This window comes from Elephantulus edwardii, unplaced genomic scaffold, assembly GCF_000299155.1.
Source record: "Elephantulus edwardii isolate Elephantulus edwardi_28Jun2011 unplaced genomic scaffold, EleEdw1.0 scaffold00529, whole genome shotgun sequence".
NCBI lineage: Eukaryota > Metazoa > Chordata > Mammalia > Macroscelidea > Macroscelididae > Elephantulus > Elephantulus edwardii.
In genome coordinates this window covers 214627-220863 of record NW_006400279.1, presented here as the reverse complement: position 1 = coordinate 220863, position 6237 = coordinate 214627, and positions in this window count along the sequence as shown.

Here is a 6237-nt window from a genome sequence, read left to right as displayed (position 1 = left end):
AGAGAGATGGGAGATTGATGGGAGAGAGAGGAGAGAGAGACACAGAGAGATCAGAGAGAGAGTGAGATGGGGAGAGAGAGAGAGACAGAGAGAGAGAAGAGAGACAGAGAGAGGAGAGAGACAGAGATGGGGGGAGAGAGAGAAGGAGGGAGGGAGGAAAAGAGAGAAATGGGGAGAGAGGGTGTTTGTGTGTTGCTTTTCTGTCAAATAGACATGCCTTATGTACATCTGTCTTGGAAGAATTACATCCAAGGTGCTCCTTATACACAAGGATGGTGAGACACAATGACAGTGGGATCTGGGGGTTGTTTTTGCTTTTGGGGACATTCACGAGGCCCATTCTCACGCCCTCCCCCAGGTTGCATCCCACACCAAAGCAGACCCCCCACCCCTGCCACCCCCTCACACACTCAGAAGAGGCCAAAGTCTATCAACTCCTTAAGTGACACCCTGCAGACACAAAACCAATCCCTCCATAGCACCTCGCTTTGCCAGAGTCACCACCATGGGGCATGAAGTATCAGAGGTGACAAAGATGGTGGTATCCAAGCAGAGAAGCAGATGGATACTCAGCTCAGTTTTCAGGACATTGAGGTAAAAAAGAAAGATGTCACTTGCTTGTTGCCTTCGCACACTCCTGGCCATGAGGATTTTCTGCCTTGCTTTCAAGGATTTTGTTTTTTTCCCTTCTAGGAAAATGTTGTTCTCTTGACCTCCCATCTCTATGGATACCAGTCAATCATTTAATACAATCATGTATTATAATATTCATTACAAAACTCACAAAGTGGCAGAACTTGCCCCGTTCCCTCCAGGGGAGTCCAGTTGCAGCTCATGAAATAGACAAAGATCAGATCAGATTAAAATAATCAGTAGCAGCTACAAGATAGACCCAATTCAGAGGTGAGAGTGAAGAAAATAGGATCTAAGTATTTTGTATTTTTATTCCCTGCTATGCATATTAAGTTTCTATGTGTGTCATAAACTGCTCCAGTTACAAGTCACATTATAAACCATGAAGTTAACACTGTCAACATTTAACAAGAGGTAATATTGTAAATATTTCACATCGGTCAACATTTTAACAACAAGAAGTAACATGGTAAACTTTGAACATCACTTCTCTCTGTGGTTGTCCAACTTGGTGGCTTTTTTTGGGTGGTAAATTCCTTAATTATGACATCTACCAGACGCGGTGAAGCGTGTTCAATTTTGGCCATGAAGAAGCGGTCAGAGGGATTTTTTTTTAAATAAAATGAACTAGAGATGAAGGAAATTGGAGATGAAATTGAAGCTTTTGCCCACCCTTCATGGTAACAAAACTCAAACACGGAGTACACGTGGCCCTATGTTTTGCTAGCAGATCTGAAAGGCAGTGACATCTCTCTCCGCACACCCCAACACTCATTTTTCTCCCTTATGCGGTTTGAATTCTTATAACCTTTCCAAATAATATTAATGATTTAATTGGCAACAACACTGAGGTGGGGGAGGGGGGTCGGGGGTTGAGTTAATCAATAAAGATTGAAAGGCTTCCCTTCAGGAGAGAATCAATGCCTTGGACCCATGGTGTTGGAGAAGAGCAATTGGTCCAGTGGTGAAGATCACAGCTTCAGTTTGCTTGGCTCCATGGTCTTTGCAATCTCTTATTATGTGTCAAGAGTTGGACAATGACCAAGGTGGATAGAAGGAGAATTGATGCCTTTGAGCTGTGGTGCTGGAGAAGAGTATTGCATGTACCATGGACTGCTAGGAAAACAGATTCATCCTAGAGAGGGTGAAACCGGGCTGCTCCTTGGAGGCAAGGATTCTGAGGCTTCATCTAACATACTTTGGACATGTTGCAAGGAGGGACAGGTCCTTGGAGAGGGACATTATGCTTGGGAGGGTGGAGGGACAGCGCAGGAGGGGAAGACCGTCTATGAGGTGGATTGATTCAGTGACTGGGGTAATCGGAGTGGGTGTGTTGGAGGCAATGAGATTGGCACAGGACAGAGCAGGGTTTAGGGCTGTTGTACATACGGTCGCTAGGAGTCACATAACAGCAACAATGAGTCAGAATGGAGTAAAAGGGACAGGTCGGAGAGGTTTTTGTTTTGTTTTATCTGACTCAAGCATCTTGCAAGCTTCAGCCTGTTATACGTCCTGCCGCTGGAAAGGCAACCTTGGCCTTAACTGGCGGTGGGGGGAGCTCCAATCTTTTAAATGACGGGCGCCTGGCACGTCATCAGTTGTCTACAGCAGCTGCAGACAAACCCATCCAAACTTCTGCCCTACACAGCCCAAAGGAAAATGTCTGTCTGTTCCAAGACTCTACACACACACACACACACACACACACACGCCCCAGGCACGATGGGAGTGAAAACAAAAAATCAGGCCACAAGTTGATTTTTTTCGCATCCTGGGGCATCATCCGTTAGCTTTGTATTCCAGGAGATTCATGGAGACTATGCAGACAAAAAATTTTAAAAAAAAAAGATTTCTAGGGAAATAAGAATTTCCACTCTTGGAGGAGGAAGCAAAATTTTGGAGTCTTTCTAGGGCACGTCTGTTTTTGCAATTGGTGCTTTGATTCTCGGGTCGGACATGCCTTCTGAGGGTATCGTAAGGGGGGTGGCTTTCAGAAACAGAAATGCGTTTTCTCACTGTTTTGTTTTGCGTCATTGCAAAGGAAACAACCTCAGCTGACTCTTTTTGTTGGGTTTTCAGAGGCTGTAAATTGCAAAGCGGCAGAGGGGCTGGTGAGCTGGTCCATCTTTCTCCCGTGAAGTAGCTACGGATTCAAATGAAGACACATGGTCTGTTTTCTAGGAAGGTGACACCATAAAATAACTTAGAAACAGGACTGAGTTGGAGAAAATGCAACCAGGGTCCTCCTTGGAGGCAAAGCTGGTGACGATTTATCTCCTAGACTTTGCACATGTTGTCACAAAGGGTTAATCCTTGGAAACAGCCGGATCCTGCTCCGTCCTGGACTGCCCTCTTGGTCTCTGACCCACGTGGTCCCATAGCTGCGGTCACTCTGTCAATCCACCGGCTAGAAGGTCTTCCTCTCCTTTCCTGTCCCTCCACCTTTCCAAACATAGTATCGAATACCTCCTAGCAACATGTCCAAAGCATGTGAGGCAAAGCACTCTGGCTGTACCCTCTCCAAGTTATATTTGTTCTCGAGATTTTATGGGGTATTCAATGTTCTTCTCCAACCATCACATCTCAAAAGCATCCATTCTTGTGTCAGCTTTATTTCCCATCCGGTCCTCAGATGCCTAGCAAAGGATTGAAAAGACCATGGTCAGAGGGGCACACCTTAGTCTTCAAGGTGACATCATTGTTCCTCAATAATGACATATTGGTTCATAATATATGAATATATATGAAGGACATCACAGATGATTCACGTATGATTCATACGGACCCTGTGAATTTCAGATCTGAACACTGACCTGTCCGGTGCCAGTCTCACACTCTCTGACAGTCTCCAGCCCATGTCTGTGGTCACTGTGTCCTTTTATCTCATAAAGGGTCTTCCTTACTCTGTTTGACTCTGCCTCTCTCAGTTTCATATCTTCCCTCCCCCCCCCAAGTACTGGCCCTCTCCTGTCCAAAAGCCCCAAGTATGTTATAGGCTTGGAAACTGTGTGTTATTTCTGCATTCACACACTGTCGTCACATGATTTTTCCCTCTCATTGTACCCAACTCGAAATTTTAACAAATGGGCCTCACACAGAGTGGCCAGCCCTTGACATGTTCACTGGTTTCTGTCAGAAATATGTCAAGGAACACGCTTCTACCCACCCCACTCCAAATTGTGAAATGTCCCAGGTATAGAGTCATTGCTTTTATATGCTTGTGATACTTGGAGAATGAATAAAGCAAACCCAAGGAGAATCAGGGCCTTTGAAAGGACTGAGTGTCTCACAGACTGTCACTTATTTAATCTGAGCAAATCATTCAACAAGCTTGGCTGAATGTGGCATCAGGACTGGAGCAAAACTCGTCAACAATCTGCGTTCTGCAGATGACACAACCCTGCTTGCTGAAACAGAGGAGGACCTGAAGCACCTGCTGCAAACGGTCAAGGATTGCAGCCTTCAACAGGGATTGAAGCTCAACATCAAGAAAACAAAGATTCTCACCACTGGGCCAACTGGCAGCATCAGGATGGATGGTGAAGAGATTGGAGTTGTCAACAATTTCATCTTCTTTGGATCCATGTCAATAGTTCTGGCACCAGCAATCAGGGGGTCAGAAGACGTGTTGCTTTAAGAAATTCTGCTGTCCAGGAGCTGACCAGAGAGGGCTGAAGACCAAGGAGGTAGGCGTCCACGCTAAGAGGTTATTTGCAATCCCTTGCAATGCATTTGGAAGTTGGACCTTGAATAAGGATCTTTGCTACTGTGCAGCGTGCCGTCCTACTTTGGCGTTGGTGTAATAAAAGCCAGATTGTGTGGTCAGGCCAGCAAGAATGTTGTTGTTGTTATGTGCCATCCAGTCACCTGTGACTCATAGTGACCCTATGTCCAGCAGCTCTGAACCCTGCCCTGTCCTGAGCCGGTCTCACTGACTCTGACACACCAACCCACATGGCTCCAGTGACTGGCTCAATCCATCTCATCTGGGGTCTTCCTCTCCTGCACTGTCCCTCCACCCTTCCAAGCTTGATGTCCTTCTCCAATGACCAGTTTCTCCTGGCCACATGCCCAAAGTATGTGAGACAGAGCTTCAAAATCTGAGCCTCCAAGGAGAAACTTGGTTTCACACTCTGCAAGACAGAACTATGTGTTTTCTGGCAATCTGTGATATGTTCAAGACTCTTCTCCAGCACCACATCTCAAAGGCATCAATTCTTCTATCCTCCTTAGTCATTGTCCAGTTCTCTGATGCATAGCAAGTCATTGCAAAGACAATGGTCTGGATCAGGCGCACCTTAGTCTCTAGACTGACATCGTTGCTCTTCAGGACTTTGGAAAGGCCCCTGAGAGCAGATTTTTCCCAATGCAGTTTGTCTTTTGAGTTCCTGCCTGCTGGTGCCAAGAGTGTTGATTGTGGAGCTGAGCAAGTTGAAATTGTAAACCACCTCAATCTCTTCTCCATCTATCACGGTGTTGCCAATTGGCCCTGGGGAGAGAGTCTTTGATGAAAGAGGTATAATTGAGAGTAAGCCACAGCTGGTACTTGTGGAATGAGTGTTTACCAGCGTGGGGGGCCGGCTGAGAGCCAGTGGGATGCAGGATGGTGACAGAGACTGGCCTGCAGGAATACGGCTGGACAGGTCTTGTCCCAGAGGACGGGCTGGGAGCTAGCCAGGAAGCTGGACAAAGTGGCCAAGTCTACACCTCCCAAAACAATAAGCAGGCTGGATCTGGTGTCCCATAGCCCAGTGGTGGCAAAAAGTATTCCATTCAGTGAGCACACAGGTTCCACAGCTGAAGCCAGCATGCTTATTTTATTTTTTTTCTCTCCCCCAAAGCCCTGGCTCTGTGCGTTTGGAAATGTAGAAATGCGACATGCTTGTGAAGCCAGGAAGCCTGGATTATTGCACCTGCCACGTACACAGGCTGGAGAAAGAAGGGACATTTCTGCACGCTTCAAGGTCCCCAAAGCTTGTTGGCCCCTCTCTGAGGTTTTCATGCCAGAGAGAGAGAGAGATCCTTGGGGGGGGGAGGTGTGGAATTTTTTCCCCATTTATTTCTTGAGGGGCAGCCTTTGGATTTGATCCTGTGACCTTTCAGCTTGCAGGTCTGTGTGGCATGCTGTGATGGTATCAGGGTGAAGACGCGGTCTTTGAAATAAGGGTCAGCTCCTGGTGGGAAGACCCTGGGTGAGATGGATTGATTCAGTGACTGGGGTCCTGGGGGTGGGTGTGTTGGAGACGGTAAGGTTGGCACAGGATAGAGCAGGGTTTAGGGCTCTTGTCCATATGGGGTTGCTGTGAGTCACAGAACAACAACAATTAGGGGTGAGGGGAAGAAACAGAGGGGGGCAGAGAGAAAAGACGGGGAGAGAGACAGTGAGAGAGAAAGAGAGAAGACAGTGAGAGAGAAAGAGACACTGACAGAGACAGAGACAGAGAGACAAAGAGAAAGACAGTGAGAAAGACAGAGACAGAGAAAAATAGTGAGAGAGACAGAGAGACACAGAGACACTGACAGACACGGAGACGGAGAGAGAAAGAGAGAGAGACATAGAGACACAGAGACACTGATAGAGACAGAGAGAAAGACAGTGAAAGA